Consider the following 27,339-nt stretch of genomic DNA (forward strand, 5'->3'; position numbering starts at 1 on the left):
AGAGTGTGTTTTGATGAAGTAGACTTGTGGGACAATTTTTTCTCAAGTAGACACATGAGAGCACATGCATTGTTTTGCTACAGCAGACACTTGAGAGAGTCTGTAATGCTTGGAAAGAGCTGTGCAATATTTTACTGGTCTTTGCTGGTTCTTACTAGTCCTCACTTTGTAGAGAGAAATATGGTGTCTTAGTCAGGTTTCTATTCCTGGACAAAACATCATGACCAAGAAGCAAGTTGGGGAGGAAAGGGTTTATTCAGCTTATATTTCCACATTGCTGTTCATCACTGAAAGAAGTCAGGACTAGAACTCAAGCAGGTCAGGAAGTAAGAGCTTATGCAGAGGCCATGGATGGATGTTTCTTACTGGCTTGCTTCCCCTGGCTTCTCAGCTTTCTTTCGTTTTTATGATTTTTTGTTAGATATTTTCTTTATTTACATTTCAAATGCTATCCCGAAAGTTCCCTATACCCTCTCCCTACGCTGCTCCCCTACCCATCCACTCCCACTTCTTGGCCCTGGCGTTCCCCTGTACGTTCCCGTGTACATATAAAGTGCATATAAAGTTTGTAATACCAAGGGGGTCTCTCTTCCCAATGATGGCCAACTAGGCCATCTTCTGCTACATATGCAGCTAGAGACATGAGCTCTGGGGGTAATGGTTAGTTCATATTGTTGTTCCACCTATAGGGTTGCAGACCCCTTCAGATCCCTAGGTACTGTTTTTGTTTGTTTGTTTGTTTGTTTGTTTTGTTTTGTTTTTTCATGACAGGGCTTTTCTGTATAGCCCTGGCTGTCCTGGAACTCACTTTTTAGAAAGGACTGGCCTCAAACTCAGAAATCCACCTGCCTCTGCCTCCCAAGTGCTGAGATTAAAGGCATTCACCACCACCACCTGGCTATCCTTGGGTATGTTCTCTAGCTCCTCCATCAGCTTGCTTTCTTATAGAACCCAAGACTCCCAGCCCAGGGATGGTACCACCCACAAGGGCCCCTCCCCCCTTGATCATTAATTGAGAAAATTCCCCACAGCTAGATCTAGTTGAGGCATTTCCTCAACTGAAGCTCCTTTCTCTGTGATAACCCCAGCCTGTGTCAAGTTGCCATACAAAACCAGGCAGTACAGATGGCAAAGAACTTCTCCTGGTATTTTGGCTGATTCTTGCATCTTCTTCAGACTAATGCCAATCTGGCATAGCCTTGAAGATTTTTCTGGCTACTACAGATTCTTGTGTGGTGTTTGCTGTTGGGCTGAAGTGCAGATATCCTGGCAAGGAAGAGAAGAATCACCCCAAAGAACTACTTCTAAACAGGGCAACAACCTCTTTTTCTTGTAAATCTTCTTTTTCAGCTTCCTGTGGTCAGTGAGGTCAAAGGGAGGTTGAAGCATGCAAGAACTTTAAATAGGAATGGATCAATTCGCATTCTTCTACATGATAAACCCCACTTGTAGCAGCACCATTTGCTGAAAATGCTGTCTTTTTTCCACTGGATGGTTTTAGCTCCCTTGCCAAAGATCAAGTGACCATAGGTTTGTGGGTTCATTTCTGGGTCTTCAATTCTATTCTATTGGTCTACTTGTCTGTCACTATACCAGTATCACAATTGCTCTGTAGTACAGCTTTAGGTCAGGCATGGTGATTCCACCAGAGGTTCTTTTATCCTTGAGAAGAGTATTTGTTATCCTCGGTTTTTTGTTATTCCAGATGAATCTGCCGATTGCCCTTTCTAATTCGTTGAAGAATTGAGTTGGAATTTTGATGGTGATTGCATTGAATCTGTAGATTGCTTTTGGCAAGATAGCCATTTTACTATATTGATCCTGCCAATCCATGAGCATGGAGATCTTTCCATCTTCTGAGATCTTCTTAATTTCTTTCATCAGAGACTTGAAGTTCTTATCATACAGATCTTTCACTTCCTTAGTTAGAGTCACACCAAGGTATTTTATATTATTTGTGACTATTGTGAAGGGTGTTGTTTCCCTAATTTCTTTCTCAGCCTGTTTATCCTTTGTGTAGAGAAAGGCCATTAACTTGTTTGAGTTAATTTTATATCCAGCTACTTCACTGAAGCTGTTTATCAGGTTTAGGAGTTCTCTGGTGGAATTTTTAGGGTCACTTATATATACTATCATATCATCTGCAAAAAGTGATATTTTGACTTCTTCCTTTCCAATTTGTATCCCCTTGATCTCCTTTTGTTGTCTAATTGCTCTGCCTAGGACTTCAAATACTATGTTGAATAGGTATGGAGAAGTTGGGCAGCCTTGTCTAGTCCCTCATTATAGTGGGATTGCTTCCAGCTTCTCACCACTTACTTTGATATTGGCTACTGGTTTGCTGTAGATTGCATTTATCATGTTTAGGTATGGGCATCCAATTCCTGATCTTTCCAGGACTTTTATGATGAATGGGTGTACTAAGGTCAAATCCAAGTGGATCAAGGAACTCCACATAAAGCCAGAGACAGTGAAACTTATAGAGGAAAAAGTGGGGGAAAGCCTCGAAGATATGGGCACAGGGGAAACATTCCTGAATATAACAGCAATGGCTTGTGCTGTAAGATCAAGAATCAACAAATGGGACCTGATAAAATTGCAAAGCTTCTGTAAGGCAAAAGACACTGTCAATAAGACAAAAAGGCCACCAACAGATTGAGAAATGATCTTTACCTATCCTAAATCAGATAGGGGACTAATATCCAACATATATAAAGAACTCAAGAAGGTAGACTTCAGAAAATCAAATAACCCCATTAAAAAATGGGGCTCAGAACTGAACAAAGAATTCTCACCTGAGGAATACCGAATGGCAGAGAAGCACCTGAAAAAAATGTTCAACATCCTTAATCATCAGGGAAATGCAAATCAAAACAACCCTGAGATTCCACCTCACACCAGTCAGAATGGCTAAGATCAAAAATTCAGGTGACAGCAGATGCTGGCGTGGATGTGGAGAAAGAGGAACACTCCTCCATTGTTGGTGGGATTGCAAGCTTGTACAAGCACTCTGGAAATCAGTCTGGCGGTTCCTCAGAAAATTGGACATAGTACTACCAGAGGATCCTGCAATACCTCTTCTGGGCATATATCCAGAAGATGTTCCAACTGGTAAGAAAGACACATGCTCCACTATGTTCATAGCAGCCTTATTTATAATAGCCAGAAGCTGGAAAGAAACCAGATGTCCCTCAACAGAGGAATAGATACAGAAAATGTGGTACATTTATACAATGAAGTACTACTCAACTATTAAAAAAATGAATTTATGAAATTCCTAGGCAAATGGATGGACCTGGAGGGCATCATCCTGAGTGAGGTAACCTAATCACAAAAGAACTCACATGATATATTCTCACTGATAAGTGGATATTAGCCCAGAAACTTAGAATATCCAAGATACAAGATACAATCTGCAAAACACATGAAACTCAAGAAGAAAGCAGACCAAAATGTGGACACTTTGCCCCTTCTTAGAATTGGGAACAAAACACCCATGGAAGGAGTTACAGAGACAAAGTTTGGTGCTGAGATGAAAGGATGGACAATTTACAGACTGCCATACCACTGGATCCATTCCATAATCAGCACCTAATGCTGATACCATTGCATACACTAGCAAGATTTTGCTGAAAGGACCCAGATATAGCTGTCACTTGTGAGGCTATCCCGGGGCCTAGCAAACACAGAAGTGGATGCTCACAGTCAGCTATTGGATGGATCACAGGGCCCCCAATGGAGGAGCTAGAGAAAGTACCCAAGGAGATAAAGGGGTCTGCAACCCTATAGGTGGAACAACATTATGAACTAACCAGTACCTCCCAGAGCTCATGTTTCTAGCTGCATATGTATCAGAAGATGGCCTAGTCGGCCATCATTGGAAAGAGAGGCCCATCAGTCTTGCAAACTTTATATGCCTCAGTACAGGAGAATGCCAGGACCAAGAAGTGGGAGTGGGAGGGTAGGGGAGTTTGGGGGAGGGCATGAGGGACTTTTGTGATAGCATTGGAAATGTAAATGAAGAAAATACCTAATAAAAAAATGTTCACACAGTGCTCACACACACACACATGCTCACATACAAACACACACACACCCTCCCTCACTATATTTCTTTTGTGTGTTATTTTTCTCCACATACTTATTGTAAGATGGTTTTGTTGCCTGTTTTCCTATCAAAATGTAACCTCCATGAAATAAAATACTGTGAGCCTCAAAAAAAAAAAAAAAAAAAAGAAAGAAAGAAAGAAAGAAAGAAAGAAAGAAAAAGAAAAAAAGTACCTTAAATAAAGCAGGTTTAGGAGAAAATCTAAGTCTACAACTTTCAGTTCACATTTTATGACTTAGAAGAACACCAAGGAATCCTCTAGTGATAAGAACAGAGTCTTTCATTATATGCCTATCAAAACAGTAGTCATGGAATTCTGTCATTTTTTTTAAAATGTTCTTTCATATATGACATACCTTTCACAGTTTCCCTGCCCTCCTCTCCTCTCACTCCCCACCTGCTCTACCTGTTCCTCTCTGTTCCATATCTCTTCTGCTCTGTTTCACTTCAGAAAAGAGCAGGCTTCCCAGGGACATCAACTGAACATGGCATGAAAAGTTACAATAAGACTAGGCATATCCTCATGTCAAGGATGGGCAATGCAACCAAGTAGGAGGAAAGGGTTCCACAAACAGACTTAAGAGTCAAAGACAAACCTTACTCCCTCTGTTAGGAGTACCGCAAGAATACCAAGTTACAGAAGCATAACATATATGTAGAAAACCTAGCACATACCTATACAGGCTCTCTTAGAGTTGCTTCAGTCTCTGTGAGCCCCTATGAGCCCTGCTTAGTTGATTCTGTGAGCCACATTCTTATGGTGTCCTCAACCTTCTGGCTCATATAAACCTTCCTCCACATCTTCTGGGGTTCTCCCAAAACTCTGCCTGATGTTTGGCAGTGCATCTTTGTATCTGCTCTCATCAGTTGCCTAATAACATCTCTGATGATAGATTGTTCTATCTATCATCTATACGGCCTTGATCTATAAGTATAGCAGAGACAAGGAATCGTTTCAGTGACTTATATATTTTTATTTTTTATTTTATTGTTATTGTTTGGTGGCTTGCAATGATTGGGTCTATCCAATGTCTCTGAGCTATCCAGCATCCGGTTCCTGGTCATCCAGACAGTAACAGGCATGGATTTCTTCTCACTGTTTGTACCTCAAGTTAGAGCATTCATTAGATGGTCTCTCCTACATGTTCTACACCACCATTTCCAATGCCCATCTCACAGGCAGGACAAAGTGAAGGCTGAAAGATTTGTGACTGAGTTGATATCCCAGTCCCATTACTGGAAGCCTTTCCTGGTTACAGAACATGACCAGTTCATGATCCATGTCCCCCATGGGAGTCTTTGCTAGAGTCGTCATGGCAAAGTTAGAGAGTTTCCACATGGTAAGTTTCCATGTTACCTCAAAATGCCTCCGAATTCCACTTTTCTCTCTTAGTACTCCATCCTTCTACTCCTCTGCAACCTGATCCCTCTTGTTCCCATCCCTATCTGCCTCCATTTCACCCACAAAATCTACTCTGTTTCCCTTTCCCAGAGAGATCCATGAATCCTCCCTTGCGGCCTTCTTGTTATTTAGCTTCTCTTGGTCTGTTGGTTGTAGTATGACTATCCTTCACTTAACACTGAATATCCACTTATAAGTCTGTACATATCATGTTTATCTTTCTGGTTCTGGGTTATCTCATTTGAGATGATTTTTTTTCTAGTCCCATTAATTTGCCTGCAAATTTCAATATGTACTTTTCTAATTGCTGAGTAATACTTCATATTTTAAATGAACCACAAATCTGCATCCATTATTATGTGGAGGAGCAGTAAGGTTGTTTCCCAGTTTCTGGCTATTATGAATAAAGCTACTATGAACATAGTTGAGGAATTTTATTTATGGTAGAGATTTGTTTGAGTATATGCCCAGGAGGAGTAAAACTAAATATTGAGGCAGGTAGATTCTCAATTTTCTTAAAGGGTGCATATTGATTTCCAAAGTGACTGTACAAGTTTGCATGCAACCAGCAATGGAAAAGTGTTACCCTTGCTCCACATCTGCATCAGCATAAACTGTCACTTGTGTTATTACCATTATATGTTAGAATATAAGCATAGAAAACATTTCTATTTGTTTTTACTGCTTTAAGTTCAAAGCTTTTATTCCTCTGTATACTCAACACTTGGGGAATGAGGTAGTCAGTAATTCTTGGCATAATGATTAAAGAAATTTAAAAAAAAATCACCTTTCTTCTAGAAATCATATAAAATGGTGTGCTATAAGCTAACTAAAATATTCTAAGTAAATTGCCATTACTAGACAGAATAAATTGGGTAACATTACAATATTTCCAGGACCTATTCTCTTCTAAGACATAGCTATGATTTTTAGAATTTTTATATATTATTGCAAGAACAAAAACAAATGTTGCTGGCCTTTCCTGAAAGTTCTTGTATTTGTTCTTATCCCTAGTGGCCTCAGCCGCCATTATGTTTTCAAAAGTAAGTAAAAGACCTTCTGTTTAGAAATACTCATTTTAGATAACTGAAAATTTGAGAAAAACACAGTTATCTTATTCACTTGTATAAATATGAAGCAAGGCCATTCCAGCTTGCACAGCATGTCCCAGGAGTTCCTCCAACAGTAGAGAGCTCTGTGTGTCCCAGCATCCAATGCAATCCTATCCAGAGTCATCAAATATCATCCCCAAATTTTATTAACTCGGGCATATTTTTCAGAAAGCCTGCAGGAGCAGGCAGATGGCATTTTCCTACTTGCACCATTCCACTGCAGAGAACTAAAGTTTAAACTATCAGCTACCTGCCATTGCTGGAATTGCTGCAGATAAAAACTCTTTGATGATTTCAGTTTTCTACTGCTTGCTTGCAGGCTTACAGAGAATAATTGCTGCCATAAGAAAGACGACTGAAATTGACAATAAACTGAATTTGGCTGCAAGTACATTGTAATTCTGTTCTATATTGGTAAGTTGCACTGCTGGGACAAGTGTTTGTTTAAAACCAAAACACCAGACAAAGCCCCGACTTTAATGGAAATGCTGCAGAGAGAAACATCTTTGAGATAGTTAAGGCTCCTTGGATTAAAATTGTTTATTAGAAAAAGGACATTAGCTTCATCTTTGAGTGGATTATATCAATGGTTTAAAAGGTTTCCTAAATTCTTTGGTGTGTTTGTGACAGTACTGAAGAGTCAGAAAGAACAAAGTGGGAAGGAAACATTTTATTAGAAAGAAATAGGAGATCAAGTCGTATTTCTTTGAGAAAAAAATGCTTAGAAAAGTAGATAAAGTTATGTGCACACCTAAAAATATTAAGTAAAATGAATGACACCATAAAGGCAACAAAGAATTCTATAGGACATGAATGTGACATTTCACTGTTCTTTTTTTCTCTTCATTTCCTAATTAATTGTTTATCCTATTTTTTGCTGAGAACATATGAATATGTATATGTGTATGTATATATGTATGTGTATGTATATGTATATAATATGGTTGTAAGATCACTAGCAGGCTGTCTACCCACTGAAACCATTATTAATAATATTGAATATAATCAGTATAGGAGTAATTTAAGGCAACATAATAATTATAAGACTTAGGAAATCATAAAATACTGTAATTCTTATTCCATAGCAGCTAAAGTAGTAGAATCCTGTTAGATAGAGTTGACTCTCAAATAAGTACATCTTATAAAGAGTTTTCTGTATGGATAATCTGTCCTATGTAATTTAATTTACACAAGCATGATTTAATTCACACAATTTTATCATGTTACAAAACAATATTCATATCGAATAACAAATAATCAAACTCATAAAGGGACATGTGAACAACAACAGTAATGATTTAAGTGTTGACTTCATCTGTACTAGAACATCTTTGTCCTTGCTTCAAAATGATGTTATTAATGAGCAGAACCACCCATAAGCAGTAGCATGCTCAGTGATTTTGAGTTGTGATCATCTTGTACCTAAGACACTGCCAAGGGAATTAGTGAATTAGATGCATATCCAGATCATTCCTATTCTTACACTGAAGCTGAGTGTAAAATGCCTAAGGCAAGAAGAAAGGCAGATTACACAAAGCTTCTCTGGTTTAATGAGGAAGGGGAGATGAAAAGACATAAAATGATCTGTCTATGAGAACAAAGAGACCAAATACATCAGCAAATATTGATTTTATGTTCTGTCTCTCCCTTCGATTGACTGACACATCCCACGGAGTATCGTAAGTTATACTGAAGTCCCACAAAATCTCTTTTGGTTGCCTCTTAATGATCCTGTTCTGTTATGTCTCTTTGAACCCCTAATACAAGTAATATATATTGAATGCCATCTGCAAGATGCTTCAATGAGCAATCCCAGATACATTACACATCTAATCTTCCCAACAACCCGATGGAGGATTATTAATCCCATTGTATAGGAGAAGCAGAACTAAAGGTAGAGTTAAATAATTAAAATACGAATTACCACAATGTAGATTGGCTTAGCAAATTTAGAATAGCTAGATGATGAGGCCAGACATCCCCTCAGTAAAGTAAGTGCATGGTTATTAAAACCAGTAGCTACTAGACATTGGACATTGGAAAATTCATATGTCATTTTAAGAAGCATGTATTTAAGAAAATTGTTACGGCCATCACTGGAAAGAGAGAGAAAAAAAGAAAATTGTTGTGCTTAATTTAGGCTGAGTATATTCCCATATCTTTTCTGGTTTTTGCATTACTGACACATAGTAAAAGACAGTTATCATGTGTTCATTTAAACAGATATTCATGTGTGTGCTGAATGGTTGGAGAAGTCTAGTACCTGCTGACTATTAGCAAACAAAAATGTTGCAACAAACTGGAAACTACAAATATTTTTCTTCAACTGATTAAATGCATCCACACAAATGCTATATCTCCAATGATGCTGAAAGATGGAAGGACTAAACATTTCCCCCCAAATCATTACCAGGTCAAGGGTATTAGTTATGATATCCAGTTCAGAAAGAAGGAGGTGAAACCATGATAAAAGTCAAGAAAAAAAAATAACAAAAGAAAGAAACAGCAGTTTCTTAAGGATGAGCAATAGAAGACAGGATATACAAAATGAAAATGAAAGTCTCCAAAGTACCATGAATCATATCTCTTATTAAAGACTTATACATGAATTCAATAAGAAACAAAGCTGAGAGACTGTGCATCCTACAAGTGGTAGAGAAGGTCCAACCATGAGACATGCCTCACCAATGTGGCTGACTAAGTGAGACCTAAAGAGGACAGTACCAATACACATGCTAAGATGGTAAGAGGAAATCTCATAAGGCCCCACCTTTGGAACTACAGAGAACTAAAAGATAATGAGAGTGGGAGAAATGGTCTTCCCTAGGGAGGACCCTTTAATTGGTTATTCAGTGCCAAGTTTTCATCACACACACGCACACGCACACAAACACCACACACACACCATACAGAGGCACATACACAAACACACACATATACATATAAATTATGTTACTCCTAGATTTTTTTGTGTGTTTTACCCATCAATCATTCCTGATCTTAGAAAATGTGTGTGTGTGTGTGTGTGTGTGTGTGTGTGTGTGTGTGTGTGTTGGAGGAGGTGGTTGGGTGTGGGTGAATATATATGTATGCATGTGTGAGGGTGTGAATTTGTGTGTATAACTCTAACAATTAAAGAAAAAGAGACTATGATTTCAAGAGAGAACAAAGGGTTAGTACACTGAGGAATATGAAGGGGGGAGGGCAGGAGAAATGATGTAATTATATTTTAGTTAAAAGTTAAAAAAGAAACTCTTTTTTAAAAGTAGTCAATTATTAAAACAGAAAATTTGCTAAAAAATATTTCCAAATTTTGTTAAGTTGAGAGTTAACGTGTTTTGAACCCCCCCAAAAAAACCCATAAAGTAAAATTTATATTTACAGAGTTGCCTGTAAGGTAGACAGCTGCCAGGAATGTCTTCAAGCCAGCTTGCCATGGTAGCTCCATGATTTGTAAATGTATTAATAACCATTGAATTGATCAACTACCAAAAGTTGATTTCATGGTATGAGGTTTGAATTCCATATAAGATACCCTTTTAGTTGTTATTTATTAGTTCTCCTTTACTTCCTGTATCTATTCCCATTTTAAATGTTTTAATTAGATTATAGTCCTCACAAAATATGTTCTTTGTAATGCAGACAAAGAAACTGAGTTTAAATGAGGCTCTCATGCTAACACAGTTTTACAAAGAGGGAGCTCATGTCTTCTGATGGCCATTCTTGGTGTCAACTTGACTGTATCTAGAATTAACTAATATGCAAGTGAATGCATATACCTGTGAGTGCTTTTGTTTTGTTTTGTTTAAATCAACTCTTTTGAACTGGGGAGACCTACTCTTAATCCAGAGCTTTGAGGTGGGAAGATAAAACTTTAATCCAGATATTTTGAAATAGGAAGATCCATCTTAAATCCAGACCACACCTTCTGCTGGAAGCCTGTTTAAAAGATAAACTAGAAAGCTTATGCTCTCTTTATATGCTTGTTCTCAATGGAAATTCTATTCCCTCACTAGCATTAGAGCCTATTTATTTAAAATTATGGCTTATGCTGAAGGCCTTGTGAGACAACCACACTCATGAAATGAACAACTACTGATTCCTATACCTTCCAAAGGCAACAGTTAGAGCAAAGTACTCCTGATATGACCACAGATATCTAGAGGCTGCTGCTGACACTAAGATGAGCAAGTAAGTTCTGGAGTAATGGGAAGGGAAAGAGAAACAGAAGGATATGTGTAGAATGAAGAGAGCCAGAATTAGAGACTTGAGGGTAGTTAGGAACAGTCTGATATGAGTAGCCAGCAATGCCACCTAAGGCCAGGGTGGGGTTCTGGTCCATGTTGCCAGAGAAACCACATTTGGTTCTGTGGCCTTCTAGTAGTGGGGGTTTGTTAATTCCAAAGGCCAGGCAGCTGTTCCTGGTCTAGAATGCCACATTGGGACAAGTTGATGTCTGAAGGATGTTCAGCCCCACTTCTTTTTTGAGCACCACGGGAGAGCTGCCCCAGAAGGTGTTAGAACAAAAGACCTGACTCTTCCCTTACTGACTGCAGCTCTATGGAGAGCGGGTCTTTAACCTTGCCTGAGCACATCAGTAAAGCTAGCCCTGGTTGTGGGGTTGCAGGTGAACCTGGTCCTGAAGTATGAGAGAAGGAGAGCTGGCTTTGCCCCTTACCCAGTGTGGCATTGTGTGAACAACCAGGCCAGTGTCAGAGAGCTCACCCTAGTGGTGTGGTGATGAAGAACTGGAAAGCTGGACAACTAAGCTATCATCTAAGCCAAGATCCAGGACTTTGAGTTGGTTCACCTCAACATCTACCACATCTATGAGCTACTGAAATGTATGAAGGGGCTGGTCCTGAAGACCCAAGACTGCAGGATCTCCATGACACTGGGAAGCAACAGAATACTGCACAGAGTCCTAGTGAGGATCCAGTACTGATGGTATAGCAGAAGCCAGAAGCCTCAAACCAGACAAGAACTCACTACAAAGACATCTGCAAATAAAGAAATGTGGACAAAAAGGTATACTATCTGTAGGATACTGTGTGACATAATACAGCTTGCAAAAGGAGTTACATATTATTTTGGTGGTGAGATTGCAGGGGCTGCGGACAGTTATAAAGGACAAGAAGATGAGTGGAATTAGGATATGTGATGTGAAATTCACTAAGAATCAATAAAAAGTTAAATAGCAAGAATAAAGTAAAAATAATTAAACAGACAAACAAATAAACAATTAGAATGCCTTGGAGAAATCCAATCCTAACTTGATCTAGGAGTTGAGGCTCACAAGCCTATGAGGATATACCTTTGTGAAATGTAAATCACCTAATTCATGGTGATGCCTAGCCAACAAGACAATGCATTTCATAAGATCAGGAAGGATAGATGGGTAAAACACACTCAAAATCTAGGAGCAACAGATAATCAAGGAAGTAATAATGTAATCATATCTACCATATATGTATATATTTACACACACATATATATGTACATATATATTACTTATAATATGTATGTGTGTTGTGTGTGTATGTATGTGTGTGGTTTGTATGTATGTATGTATGTATGTATGTGTGTGTGTGTATGTATGTATGTATGTATGTGTGTGTGGTTTGTGTGTATATTTTGTGTGCATGTTTACACACATGGGCATTCACACACATGAGACATTGTACATACACACATGTAAACATATATATGTAGAACTCTTCTATATACATGTATTTTACATATATCTAATACTCTCCTGATAGAACTATATTGTAATTAACAGGCTGTACACAATTATTTCAATTTTTAAAAAAATTTTATTTAAGTATTTTCTTTATTTACATTTCAAAAGTTATCTCCTTTCCTAGTTTCCCTACTGAAAACCCCCTACCCCTTCCCCCCTCCCCCTGCTCCTGAACCCACCAACTTCTGCTTCCTTGCCCTGGAAATCCACTATAATGGGGCACAGAACCTTCACAGGACCAAGAGCCACTCTTTCCATTGATGACTGACTAGGCCATCTCTGCTACATATGCAGTTAGAGCCATGTGTCTTACCATGTGTATTCTTTGACTGGTGATTTGGTCCCAGGGAGCTCTAGGGGTACTAATTAGTTCATATTGTTATTCCTCCCATGGGGCTGCAAAACCCTTCAGCTCCTAGTTACTTCATTGGAGACCTTGTGCTCCATCTAATGTATGGCTGTGAGCATCCACTTCTGTATTTGTGAGACACTGGCAGAGCCTCTCAGGAGACAGCTTTATCAGGCTCTTGTCAGCAAGCTCTTGTTGGCATCTGCAATAGTGTCTGGGTTTGGTGGTTGTTTATGGGATGGATCCCGAGGTGGAACAGTCTCAGGATGGTCATTCCTTCAGTCTCTGCTTTGAACTTTGTCTCTGTAACTCCTTCAATGGATATTTTGTTCCCCTTTTTGAGAAGTATTGAAGTATCAAAACATTGGACTTCTTTCTTAAGATTTGTGTGGTTTAAAAATTGTATCTTGAGTATTCTGAGCTTCTAGGCAAATATCCACTTATCAGTGAGTGCATATCATGTGTGTTCTTTTGGATTGGGTTACCTCACTTAGGATGATCTCCTCCAGATCCATCCATTTGTCTAAGAATTTCATAAATTCATTGTTTTTAATAGCTGGAGAACACTCCATTGTGTAAGTGTAACACATTATTTGTATCTATTCTTTTGTTGAGGAACATCTGGGTTCTTTCCAGCTTCTGGCTATTATAAATAAGGCTGATATGAGCATCGAGGAGCATGTGTCCCTATTACAAGTTGGAGCATCTTCTGGGTATATGTCCAGGAGTGGTATTACCCATCTTCCAGAGGTACTATGTCCAGTTTTCTGAGAAAACACCAAAACTGATTTCCAGAGTGATTGTACCAGCTTGCAATCCCACCAGCAATGGAGGAGTGTTCCTCTTTTTCCACATCATTGCCAGCATCTGCTCTCATCTGAGTCTTTGATCTTAGCCATTCTGACTGGTGTGAGTTGTAATCTCAGGGGTTTTTTGATTTGCATTTCCCTGATGATTAAGGATGATTTTTTTCAAGTGCTACTCAGCCATTTGGTATTCCTCAGTTGAGAATTCTTCGCTTAGCTCTGTACCCAATTTTTAATAGGGTTATTTGGTTTTCTGGAGTCTAACTTCGTGAGTTCTTCGTATATATTGGATATTAGCCCCTATCGGATTTAGGATAGGTAAAGATCCTTTCCCAATCTGTTGGTTGCCTTTTTGTCTTATTGACAATGTCCTTTGCCTTACAGAAGCATTCCAATTTTATGAGGTCCCATTTGTCCATTCTTGATGTTAAAGCACAAGCCATTGATCCTCTGTTCAGGAATATTTCCCTTGTGCACATATCTTCGAGGCTCTTCCTTACATTCTCCTCTATAAGTTTCAGTTTCTCTGGTTTTATGTGGAGTTCCTTGATCCACTTAGACTTGAGCTTTTTACAAGGAGATGAGAATGGATCAATTTGCATTGTTCTACATGATAACCACCAGTTGAGCCAGCACCATTTGTTGAAAATTCTGCCTTTATTCCACTGGATGGATTTAGCTCCTTTGTCAAAGATAAAGTTACCCAAGGTAGGGGGATTCATTTGTGGGTATTCAATTCTATTCCATTGATCTACCTCTCTGTCACTGTACCAGTACCATAAAGTTTTTATGACAATTGCTCTGTAGTACAGTTTGAGGTCAGGGATGGTGATTCCACCAGAGGTTCTTTTATTGTTGAGACTAGTTTTTGCTATCCTAGATTTTTTTGTTATTCCAGATGAATTTGCCAATTTTACTTTCTAACTGTGAAGAATTGATTTGGAATTTTGATGGGAATTTCACTGATTCAGTAGATTGCTTTTAGCAAGATAGCCTTTTTTACTATATTAATCCTGCCAATGCACAAGCATGGGAGATCTTTCCATCTTCTGAGATCTTCTTTGATTTTTTTTTTATTCAGAGACTTGAAGTTCTTTTGTTTGTTTGTTTGTTTTGTCTTTTGTTTTTTGAGACAGGGTTTCTCAGTGTGGCCCTGGATGTCCTGGAACTCACTCTGTAGACCAGGCTGACCTCAAACTCAGAAATCTGCCTGCCTCTGCCTCCCAAATGCTTCGATTAAAGGCATGCACCACCACTGTCCAGCTTGAGGTTCTTTTCATACAGATCTTTGACTTGCTTAGTTAGAATCACACCAAGGTATTTCATATTGTAACTATTATCAAGGGTATAGTTTCCTAATTTCTTTCTCAGCCTGTTTATCCTTTGTGTAGAGAAGGGGCACTGATTTGTTTGAGTTAATTTTATATCCAGCTACTTCACTGAAGTCATTTATCATGTTTAGTAGTTCTCTGGTAGAATTTTTGGGGTCACTTATGTATATCATTTGCAAATAGTGTTATTTTGACTTCTTCCTTTCCAATTTGTCTCCCTTTGACCTCCCTTTGTTGTCTAATTGCTCTGACTAGGACTTCAAGTATTATATTGAATAGGAAGGGAGAGAGTGGGCAACCTTGTCTAGTCCCTGATTTAGTGGGATTGCTTCAAGTTTTTCGCCATTTAATTTGATGTTGGCTACTGGTGTGCTGTATATTGCTTTTATTATGTTTAGGTATGGGCCTTGAATTCTTGATCTTTCCAAGACTTTTCCCAAGAACAGGTGTTGGATATTATCAAATGCTTTCTCAGCATCTAATGAGATGAACTTGTGGTGTTTGTCTTTGAGTTTGTTTATATAGTAGATTACACTGATGGATTTCCATATATTGAACCATTCTGTAACCCAGGAATGAAGCCTACTTGATCATGATGGATGGTCGTTTTTGATGTGTTCTTGGATTTGGTTTGTGATAATTTTATTGAGTATTTTTGCATCGATATTTTTAAGGGAAATTAGTCGGATGTTTTCTTACTTTATTTGGGTCTCTGTGTGGTTTAAGTATCAGAATAATTGTGGCTTCATAGAACAAATTGTGTAGAGTAACTGCTGTTTCTATTTTGTGGAATAGTTTGGGGAGTATTGAAATTAGGTATTCTTTGAAGTTCTGAGATAACTCTGCATGAAACCCATCTGGTCCTGGCCTTTTTTTGGTTGGGAGACTATTAATGAATGTTTCTATTTCTTTAGGGGATATGGGACAGTTTAGATCATTAATCTGATCCTGATTTAACTTTGGTACCTTGTATCTGTCTAGAAAATTTTCCATTTTATCCAGGTTTTCCAGTTTTGTTGAGTATAGCCTTTTATAGTAGGATCTGATGATGTTTTGGATTTGCTCACATTCTGTTGTTAAGTCTCCCTTTTCATTTCTGATTTTGTTAATTAGGATACTGTCCCTGTGCCCTTTAGTTAGTCTAGCTAAGGGTTTATTTATTTTGTTGATTTTTCTCAAAGAACCAGCTCCTGTGAGTCTATAAGCCTGTGTTAGGAGTGTGTTAGCACTCCTGGGAGACCATCTCTCTGCTGGCAGAACCAGTGCACAGAGGGCTGCAGAACAGCCCCACCTCCTGGTTGCAGATGTAGGTACCTGTCCCAGCTTCTCTGCTGCTTCTGCAGCCTGTTCACTCCTGAGTGGAACTGCCTTAGAGAGACACCAGAGAGAAATTGGAGATCTCACCCGAGTCCCTGTGTCACGGCATTCCCTGGAGGAAAGCTCTCCTCGGGCAGGGAAGGTGTACAGAAGACTGAGCCGTAAAGATTTCTTGATTCAGGAAAGTTTTGGAAAATTTAAGCTGGTTGATCTGATTGGCAGGTTCACTGACATTCGTATCACTGCATTTCTGCATTTCTTTCAATCAAGTATAAGTTTTTCTAAACATTTTTGTGTTTCCATTTTGTGCCTGAAATGTTGATTTATTTGTTATCTTGAGACAACATTTTACTATGTATCTCAGGCTGATATCACACTGAACTTAATTAATATCCTCCTGTATCTAGCTGCACATTCTGTAAGTACAGATACTTGACACACTGGCTGTGACTGAGTCCCTTTTTCCTTACTCGCTGAAGTAGTAGTGGGTAAGTGTGACTATTGGCCTCAGTAATGAACCATGTTCTTAAGGAACCATCCAGAAAAATCACCTTTTAATCATAAAAACCAAATCCTTATATATAGAAAATTGAAATACCACGACATTCACTCCAATAAACACAGACATGTAGACAACTTGGTCCTTTGCTATAACTGTATTGATTTCTCCTATAGACCTCACTTCCTAATGTGCCTGAAAATTAAATCATGTACTTCATTCCAACATAACCTAAGAACTTAATTGGATTTGTGCACTGTAATTTATGTGATATTAATGGATACTATTCAAAAGTAGCTAATTAACAGATGACCTTTAATTTTCGTTTTAAAGAAAGGGTTGGCCGCAGCAAAGTAAAATTAATGAAATGAAGAATGAAAAATAAAGTAAGAGGGAGAAAGGGGTGAGAAAATGAGTAAAGGAAGGAAAGGAGTGAGAGGAAAGGAAGGAAGGAAGGAAGGAAGGAAGGAAAAAGAAACAGGAAGGAAAGAAAACATGGGGAAACCTAAATCCTTAAAAATTACTTTTCTTCCGGCAGTGTAGAATTAAATGGCAGAATGGTGGCAGTCGGTGGCAGATATGTTTGGGGAGCCGTATAATACATTATGTATCTGATTACTTTATGCCTTCTATAATGCTTAAATAATTTAAATACAATACAATAAAATTTATTTTGTATGTGACACTGAGGATAAGGGTGGTAGATTAAAAGCTTTCAAACATGAAATATGTTGTAAGATGCTCCTATGAAAGTTCAGAGTAAAATATTGTATCCTGTTTCCTCTTTTATGCAGCTAGGTTTTTTTCTTTTTTCCATTTGGTATTGTTTCCCTAATAGTCCTGATAAATATAACCTGCATTGTCTGGGTGCTTTTAAAATAAAATGTAAGAACTCGGCATCATCTTTCAGTTCAAGAACATGTCAAAGCTTCTTTCATTGTTCAGTCCACTTTTTATGTTTGAGTCTACCTCACCAACCTTCTGTTCCTCCTCATGGTATGAATGGCTTTGGGTCTTGCATGCTGGTTGGAATCTTCTGTCTAAAGTCATGTTATACAAAGATGTTGAAGAGTTTATATCATTCCCTAATAGGGTGACGTTTGTTAGAAAAAAAAAATGTTTCAAACCCATCCTTACTAATTAGACCCATGTTGTCAAGCAAAGCTAATAGGAATGAGAGAGCCACTGCAATGGATGTTCTACCTTCTTTGTGATGGTATAAAAAGGGTCAATATTGAAGGGAGACAGTCTGGACACCTGAAAGAATCTTGTTTCTAACCAACTCTGTTTTGGAGGTAATAAAACACTATTTTTTTTTTCCTTTTCAAATACTACGTAGTAATGCAACTACTCCATTTTCTCTATGCTACCATCTGGTAGATGCAGCTAACTACAAGTCTGTCTGAATTAATTTTATGCAAAATGGAGTATTGGAATCACATGGTGCAGTTCACAAGATCATTAACATGATTGTGCATTTTAATGAACTTTAGATGCACTCTCCTGTTTCACTGTTGAACTGGGGAGATTGACTGTATGATACACTCAAACTTCATCAGAGTAGCACATCTATGTTAACCAACTAAATCTGACCATCAAATACATCAAACTAAAATTTGAAACATTAAAATCAATATAACAGGGGTCTCTCTGGAGTCTCTTAATGGTCAAATATTTGGTTTCAGTTTCCAGCTATCAAAGAAGTCCTTCACCTTAATTTTTTAATTTTCTCCCCTGCTTGTGACTCATTGCTGCCATCTGATTGACTGACTGACTTGAAGCTTGAGTTTCTTGGTAAATGTTACTTAATAGAAGATACTATTGGTTCAACTTAATAGATTCAACTATGTATTTGTCACTGTCAGTATTTGTTTTCTATTATCCCTGGGTCCCAGGACAAGAAAGTCAAGTCAAACCTTGGTAATATTTGCTTAAGAGGCTACATGAATCATCATTTAAGAAATAAATGATTTTAAATTGATAGCTAATACTGAATGTCAACATAACAGATTCTAGAGTCATTTAAGAGACTTTTGGCATGTCTTTGACAGACTATCTAGATTATAGTTGAGATGCACAGACCCAGTAAAGTGTGGGTACCACCACTTCATAAGCTGGAGTCTCAGCCTGAATAAAACAGAAAGCTAGAGCACAGGCTTTCTCCTGATTTCTGATGATAAACACACTGAAATCAGCTGTTTCACATTACTACAACCAAGGCTTCCACACCAAGATAGATTTTATCTTCAAAGTGTGAGCAGAAATAAACTCTTCCATTCTCAAAGTGTTTTAATTAAATTTTTATAGTAAACAGAAATGTAATTAATAGAACCAATAAGAAAGTATTCTACCCAACTCTAAGATGGGATTGTGATTATTCTCCCAAATGTTTTGTATAGACCGATTTTCTCAACTCAAGTATGAATTTAAAAAATAAAATGTTAAATCATTGTATCCTATTTCCATTACCTGTTACTTTAAGGTTGTTTTTTTTTAGGGGGGTCATTTAGAAAAATATGAAGTGCTTAATTAAGAAAGTACATGAGATAAATATAGGATAAGATAGGAAGAAGTAGAGGAGGAGAAGGAAGGAAATATGGTAGAAAAACAGGAATGATGAGTGCAAAGCTCAAAAGTAGTATATTCAGATGCCACACCCATAACATCTCACCAACATGGCTGCCTAAACATGAGTTGAAAAAGGATGCCAGCAATAGACATGCCAACGTAGATGGATGAAAAACCATAAGAACTCTACCTTGAACAAAGAAACACAGCCAACTAAGGGGTATTCAAAGAGAATTATCCAGATAAGAGCACACCAACTGATTATCCACTACCAAATGCCAGCCCTGAATACATGCATGTAAACCATATTATACAAACTAAACAGACTATATTTAGGAACACACATACACACATGTATATGTATATTGTTTAATGAAAATTTTCCTATCTAGGCTGACAATGGTCTCTCCAAGAGCCAAAGACCATTGTATAAAAGACCCAGCAATAGGCATTGGAAACACTCTATTAAGTTGAGGTCATGGTTATCTAAGAGACTCCCCAAACAAGATAGAGCTCTGATTGCTAGAAAATCAAACTGGAGAAAACATTAATACAGGAAAATATAATCACTTTTACTATCAAGGAACTCTTAATTTAAGTCTTGATGAAAATGAGTACAAAAATATATTTTATCCTAAAACATGATTTACATAAGTAATTCTTATAATCCAAACACAAAGGTAAAATTGTCACAATGTACAAATCTTAGATTTCAGGAAAATATACAATGAAGAACACTAATCAGGCATTGTCATTAGGTTAGTAGAAAACAAGCCTTTTCATGGGTATCAAAAATTACTTTATGTAATTGGAATAAATTTCTAGTGACTTTTAAAATGTAAAATCTCCCAGGACAAAAAAAAAATTAATATACTCTGCATTCTTTGCATTGCCTTACACTGCAGGCATTTGACACTGCTTAGGAAAGGACTCTGTAAATACTTGTTTTACTTTAATTATCACTTTTATATTATCTGTCTTCTTTTTAAAGAAGCTTCCCAGATGCTATGCTGATTAAAAGAAATCAATTCAATTGTGTTAATACATCTTTCTCTTCTTAGCTTTAAATTCATACAAGTAGGTGGTTACTCAATCAAGCAGAATGCCTATTATCCTGCCACTAAGTTCTTCCTATGTAAAAACAAGAAACACTACTGCTACAGAGGTATATTCAACTCAACCTATGAGAATGGGACATGTAGAATCAGCATATATTTTGGAGTCAACTCACAGTCTCTAATACTAATATCTCTGAAATTGGAACATGAGCAGCCTAATTGTCCTAGGTTTTGATTGCTGAGTATGCATATTAAACACTGAAATCTTAATTGGCATGTATAAATTCAACATGTTGAAATAGAATATGGTGACATCCATTAACAGTTTTTAGGGGTGCTTGTCTTTGGGTTTCCAGAAATGGCATAGCCCATGTTTTTCAAAGATTTCAAGGAGATGTTCTTATGCATTTTCTTTTAGAAACAGGGATGTTGGTGGAATGCTCACAATAAAGGGTACTGATGGATAGTCATTCAATTTGAGGATTCCGTTTCTTAAAAAAGATACTGACCAAAACAAGTATCTACTGTTATTGGAAATAACCCATATTTGAATTCATTTTTATGATTCCAAGATTTTGTTTCATTTTTACCATATTAAATAAATTGAAATGAAGTTTAAAAAGAAATAAAAATATAAATAAAGACATCTTACTTGAAAACTACAATTGAATGTCAGTAGAATAAATGATTCATTTTCATTATCTTCATTAGTGAGTAAGAGATACATATTTAGTATTTTTTCATACTATATTAGAGAGACTGTACCTATGGAGATCACAAAAGTCCACACATATGCTTATTGTGTAAAGCCAGCAAGTGAAAGAAAGGTAGGTTGAGTTATTACTAACCAATAAGCTTGTGTCCTTTCTCCCAAATGTTAGTAAATATATTACAATGGGAGCAATAGTGAGTTGACACCCACTAAAAGTCTCTTCCCATGGGAAGAAAGGACTTTGATACTGACATCTCTCCTCATTGCTATTTCAAGTGACCTAACAGTTAAATGCCAACAGAACACTTTCTAGCCACCATTATTTTCAACATGGAACTAAAAAGAGCCAACCCTTACCACCTTACTTAATCTCTATACATTATATTATGACTATAGTTAAAAATGAATACAGAAATAAATAAAATTTAAACATCAGCTTCCTTTGGAAACAAAATGAATAAAAATGAGAAAGTATGGCTGTGTGTACCACCCAAATTGAGAGTAGCCATGGTACTTTCAGTCTTTAGTTACCATAGCACTGAAAAAATGAGTGGTGACATTTAAAAACAATGAGACTTGAACAAAATTTGAGTCTTTTTTTTAATCCTCTCAAATAACATTCTTTTTTTATTTTATTAGATGTTTTCTTTATTTATATTGCAATGTCATCCCCTTTCCTGGTCTCTCACTGAAATACCCCTCCCCTTATCCCCTCCTCCCTTACCCTGCTCACTAACCCACCCACTCCCACTTCCTGGCCCTGGCATTTCCTTTAACTGGGGCATATATCCTTCACAGGACCAAGGGCCTCTTCTCCCATTGGTTACTGACTAGGCCATCCTCTGCTACATATGCAGCTAGAGCCATGTGTCCCACCATGTGTATTCTTTGATTGGTGGTTTAGTCCCAGGGTTACTGGTTAGTTCATATTGATGTTCCTCCTATGGGGCTGCAAAACACTTCAGCTCCTCAGATACTTTCTCTAGCTACTTCACTGGAGACCCAGTGCTCAGTCCACTGTATGGCTGTACATATGTCCTTCTCTTTTTGTCATGCACTGGCATAGCCTCTTAGGGGACAGCTATATCAGGCTTCTGCCAGCAAGTACTTGTTGGCATATAAAATATAGTCTCTGGGTTTGGTGATTGCAAATGGGATGGATCCCCAGGTGGGGAAATTCCCAGGTAGATGGTCATTCCTTCAGTCTCTGCTCAACATTTTCTTTCTGTAACTTGTACCATGGGTATTTTCTTCCCCCTTCTAGGAAGGATCAAAATATCCACACTTTGGTTTTCCTTCTTCTTGAGTTTCATGTGGTTTGTGAATTGTATCTTGGTTTCTGAGCTTCTGGTCTAATATCCACTTATCCGTGCGTGCATATCATGTGTGTTCTTTTGTGATTGGGTTATCTCACTCAGAGTGATATCCTCCAGATCTATTCATTTGCCTAAGAATTTCATAAATTCATTTTTTTTATACTTGAGTAGTACTCCATTGTGTAAATGTACCACATTTTCTGTATCCCTTCCTCTGTTGAGGGACATCTGGGTTCTTTCCAACTTCTGGCTATCATAAAAAATTCTTTTATGAACATAGTTGAGCATATGTCCTTATTACAAGTTGGAGCATCTTCTGGGTTTATGCCCAGGATCAATTTGAGTCTTAATAATAAAGTTTCCATCTAGAAACAGGAGATGTGTATGTTGCTGTTGTCACAGTCCTTAGCACCAGGATCTTTCCCTTTGTCAGCCCCAGTGGTTCCAGAAGTTCCTTCTGAGATAAATAAACTAGCTAATTACAATACTTAATGTCAGATTCTCTAAAAGGACTGTTGTAAAATAAGGCCATTCCAGCATTAGTAAACTGGATTTTCAAGGCAATGGCACCTTGAGTCTTTTCTGGATTTAGTTTACTATGTTAAAAATCATTCTTGACAGATGGGTGTCTCAGCCATTGGTCAATAATATTACTCCCAACACCCCAGTAGGCAATTATAACAACGCAAAACACTTTAAGAGAGGCTTTTTTTTCTGTTGAGCTCTTCATTCTTGCTTTCGATTTTGCTCTCTGTGATTTTCCTTTTATAGTATATTCAAACAGTCACTTTCCAGTTATTCATTGCCCGCTCTGCATGGTCTGAACACAAAATGAATCAATAAAATTATTAAAATCCTGCCCATTTCCAAACTTTAGTCATTGCTTAGGGAAAATAGTTATGTCTATTGTGTGTTCTGGAAGCATTTAAAAAAAAGATTTTGAAAAAAATGAGCATAATATATATTTATATTATGTACTTTGTATATGCATATATGTATACATACATAAGTTATCCTGTGCATCTCAATTATTAGCAGACACAGACAAAGAGAAAGCACTTGTCATCTATGAGCAAGACTGAAATGCCATAACATGTTAACCACATACTAGTTTTATGTTCATTAAGGAGCTTAATCAAGGAGAATTGCTGCAAGATTCTCCTGAAAACATAGGTCCCTTCTCTGCTAAGCCACAGAGGACCAACATGTTGTCCTATTTCTCCTGGGTGTCTTATCTCTGGTTGAAGCAAGTTTACTCCCATTTAGCTGTCTCTTATGCTGCTGCTCATAAATTGCTGTTCTTTCTCCACCTCCTCCATAATTTCCTCTGATGTGCTCAGCTAATTGCTTAGGAATGTCATTATTAAGTTCCAAATTAGAACTTTCCCACTAACACAACACCTTCTCAATTCTCAACACTGTTGCGGAACATGGCCTTGCTTATATACTACTACAAAGATTCATTCTTGAGAAACTCTAAAGGAATGTAACTATCAGATAATGTGTCAAACGGGTTATCAAAGTAAGCATTTTTAATACAGAACAACTTTAAATTTTCTTTATGAAACAATTGTAATTAAAGCAAGTGAGGCAGCTAAATTTTCCATCTCCTAAAGTTTGAAATAGAATATTGTTAAGCTCTGAATGAGACTATCAAAGACAATTGATATTCAAATAAATAGAATCTTCTATCAGTTACCATTATTATGTGTCAAAACACAAATTTAGCTCAGCGTGGTGGCACACACCTTTAATCCTAGCACTCGGGAGGCAGAGGCAGGCAGATTTCTGAGTTTGAGGCCAGCCTGGTCTACAAAGTGAGTTCCAGGACAGCCAGGGCTACACAGAGAAACCCTGTCTCGAAAAGCAAAAAAAAATAAAAATAAAAATAAAAATAATAATAATAATAATAATAATAATTTAAAAAACATAGTGGATATCATTTGTATTTTTCAATTGTACCAACATATATGTGACAGCTTTTTCATTATTATTTTGATTGTTATTAATTATTTAATTTATTTATACTGCCAGTGTTGTCCCCCTTCCCAGTCCCCTGTCCAGGAACCCCCCACCCTTTTACCCTCCCCTTTGCCTCTAAGAGGGTGCTCACCAAACCACCCACCCATTCCCACCTCAACCCTTCCAACATCCTCCTTCTCTGGGGCATCAAGCTTCTATAGGACCAAGAAAAACGCCTTCCAGTGAAGTCAAACAAGGCAGGTCTCTGCTACATATGTAATGGTGTCCATGGGCCAGCCAAGTTACAGATCATCATTGGGGGAAAACAAGGCAGGAACTCTAAGTAGATAATCACATCATAGTCAAAGACAGAGAGTGGATGCATGCATGCTCACTCGTGCCCAGCCTCCTCTCTTTAAATATAAAGTCTAAGACCTACATCTAGGGAGTGGGACTGCCATCAAAGATGTCTTCTCACCCACATTAACTCAATGAAGACATGACCACAGGCCAACCAAGTTAAATAATCCTTCCTTGAGAGTCTTCTTTCAAAGGTGATATATTATGCCAAGTTCAAAATGAAGACTTTGCATTGCTTTCAACCTTCTAGGGCTGCTAGCAGTACATTGGTGTCCAAAAACTCAACACCACACTTCTCCATCTTGATTTCCAAGCTTTTCAGAGGGAAACTCTGCTTTCTAATTGAATTTTTAAGTAATTAATTTACTTACAAACAGGAATTTCCTCACTTTTCCCTCTTCCCAATCCTCTGCCCTCACTTAGACCCTTCTGTCCTCCTATCTAGTCCACCTCAGTTTTTCTTCAAAGAAGAGCAGGCCTCCGATGGATATCAAACTAGCCATGGCATATCAAGTTTCAGTAACACTAGGCACCAAGGCTAGAAGATGTAATCCAGCAGGAGAAATGGGTCCCAAGAACAGAAAAGAGATTCAGAGACACCTGCTCTCACTGTTATGAGTCCACAAAAAGACAAAGCTACACAACCATAACATATTGAAGAGTTTCAGACCCACGGTGTGTTACTGGCTGGTGATTGAGTCTCTGTGAGCCCCCATGAGCACAGGTGAGTTAGTTCTGCAAGATTTCCTGTGGTGTCCTTCACTCTTCTGGATCCTCCAGTCCCTCACATTTCCCACACTCCATCTAATGTTAGCTGTGGGTCTTTGGATCTATTTTTATCAGTTGTTCAGTGAGGCCTCTGTGATGATAATGATCAGTTGCTGGTGAGGTCCCTCTGATCACATCTGGGCTAGGAGTATAGCAGAATATTATTAGCAATCATTTCATTGACTTTTGAGAGAGCCAATTGTGTTTGCTTCTTTATTGAGAATCATTTAGTGAAAGTTCTTTTAAAATATCACAGCTGTGTAGAAATAAATTTAATAAAACACAAATGACCAAGAAGTCTAAAAAATATGGACCAAATGTCATAAAATGTTCATCTTTCTGGAAATTTCACAGCATACACATCTTATTCTTGATAATTTTTAATCATAGAATTTTGGAACTATAATAAAATTTTACATTATGATATTGAGGACACTTGTTTTGTTTTTTGTTTGTTTTTTGTTTTTTGTTTTACCTTGTCAGAGGCAGGCAGATTTCTGAGTTTGAGGCCAGCCTAGTCTACAGAGTGAGTTCCAGGACAGCCAGGGCTATACAGAGAATCCCTGTATTGAAACATCAAATAGATAGATAAATAAATAAATAGTTTCTTTTTTTTTTAAGATAGGTTGTTTTGTTTTTATATAATTTGATCATGCTCATGCTATCTGGAATACACAGTTTGCTGCATTGCTTATCCCGCATGAGTTTGTTCCTTAACAAATTTGTCATGATAGCATCCACTGAAGCATCATGAATAATAGGTGCTTTTATTCAGATTGTTTCTACTCAATGTAATGCCAAGAGGGCACCTCCCAGACATCCATTACTTCTGGTCCACACCTCTACCCAGCTTCATAAGCCATGAGACAAATGACTTCAAGTCAAATGGTTAAATGAAGAAAAAAATAAAATAAATCTGCACATATATAAGGGCCAAAGTGAAGTAATTTTAAATCAATATGTAGCCCCCAAATTCACATCTGAATTGCAGAAAATTGAAAATACAAAAGAATTCCATGATACCCCTAGATTTTCTCCTTTTTTCTAAGATAAAAAGAAGGAGACTTAAGAAATTAATTTACTTGGCATGTCTTTTACCCTGTAACCTTGCTAAAGTACAAGAATGGAGTATATCTTTTCTGCAAAACTCAAACACTTTGTCTAAATCCCCAATCTTCATCATGGAATTAGTATAAACTAATCCAGACTCATATCTTTTTACAAAGTAAAGAAATCTTTACTTTTTATTCATGTGTTATTTTTGTTTTCTGGATGTAACTTAGTTTCTCCAGTATAGTATTTTATAAACACGTTATACAGTCGACCTTTCAATCACTTGTACTCTAATATTGGTTTAAGAAACAGTTTATTTCTCTAAATGTAAAACAAACTATGGTTTACCCCTGAACTTTGTATTAGAAAAACCTAGAAAAGTTTAAACATCCACTATTACACCACATCTCAGACTTACACCAAAGCAAGAGAATACCATTCAAAGATCTGAAGCTTTTGGTTAAAAAGTCTCAAAAATGATTGTGATTCATTCCCCAGACTGTTAGAAAAACAGATGCATCTGCGTATTTTTTTGAATAAAATTACAAATGGTTGAACTACAACTACCTAGAAGTCTACAAACACTGAGAGGTACTATCTCCACTCCGCTGTATCAATTGAATGGGATACAAAAACAAAATATTTATTCCATATTTTCACAGCTATACATTTCTTAAGTATTTTACTGAAAGTCAATTTCAAAATGGTAAAAGGTCTGTTTCCTAACTCATTCTTACCTGTGTCTGAAAAGCAGCATTTGAACATGAGGTGTTTGATTCCTCTGAAAGAAGATCAATTTCAAGTCACTTCCTTCACAATCATTCCTAACCCTGTGCTTTTCAATGTTTATTTACACCTATCAATATAACACTGGG

At 37.4% G+C, this 27,339-nt stretch overlaps 2 long non-coding RNA genes across 2 annotated transcripts in view; both read left to right on the forward strand.

The window, feature by feature from the left end:
- Gm33948 (predicted gene, 33948) overlaps positions 1–7,006 on the forward strand; it is a 65,771-nt gene extending 58,765 nt beyond the window's left edge. The window contains exon 7 of the long non-coding RNA NR_155537.1: positions 6,942–7,006. This is a non-coding gene — a long non-coding RNA (predicted gene, 33948). The remainder of the gene's footprint in view (positions 1–6,941) is intronic.
- 4930474G06Rik (RIKEN cDNA 4930474G06 gene) overlaps positions 1–27,339 on the forward strand; it is a 438,013-nt gene that overhangs the window by 370,817 nt on the left and 39,857 nt on the right. Inside the window, exon 4 of the long non-coding RNA NR_045398.1 lies at positions 6,942–7,036. This is a non-coding gene — a long non-coding RNA (RIKEN cDNA 4930474G06 gene). The remainder of the gene's footprint in view (positions 1–6,941; positions 7,037–27,339) is intronic.

Source organism: Mus musculus, chromosome 18, assembly GCF_000001635.26.
Source record: "Mus musculus strain C57BL/6J chromosome 18, GRCm38.p6 C57BL/6J".
Taxonomy (NCBI): domain Eukaryota; kingdom Metazoa; phylum Chordata; class Mammalia; order Rodentia; family Muridae; genus Mus; species Mus musculus.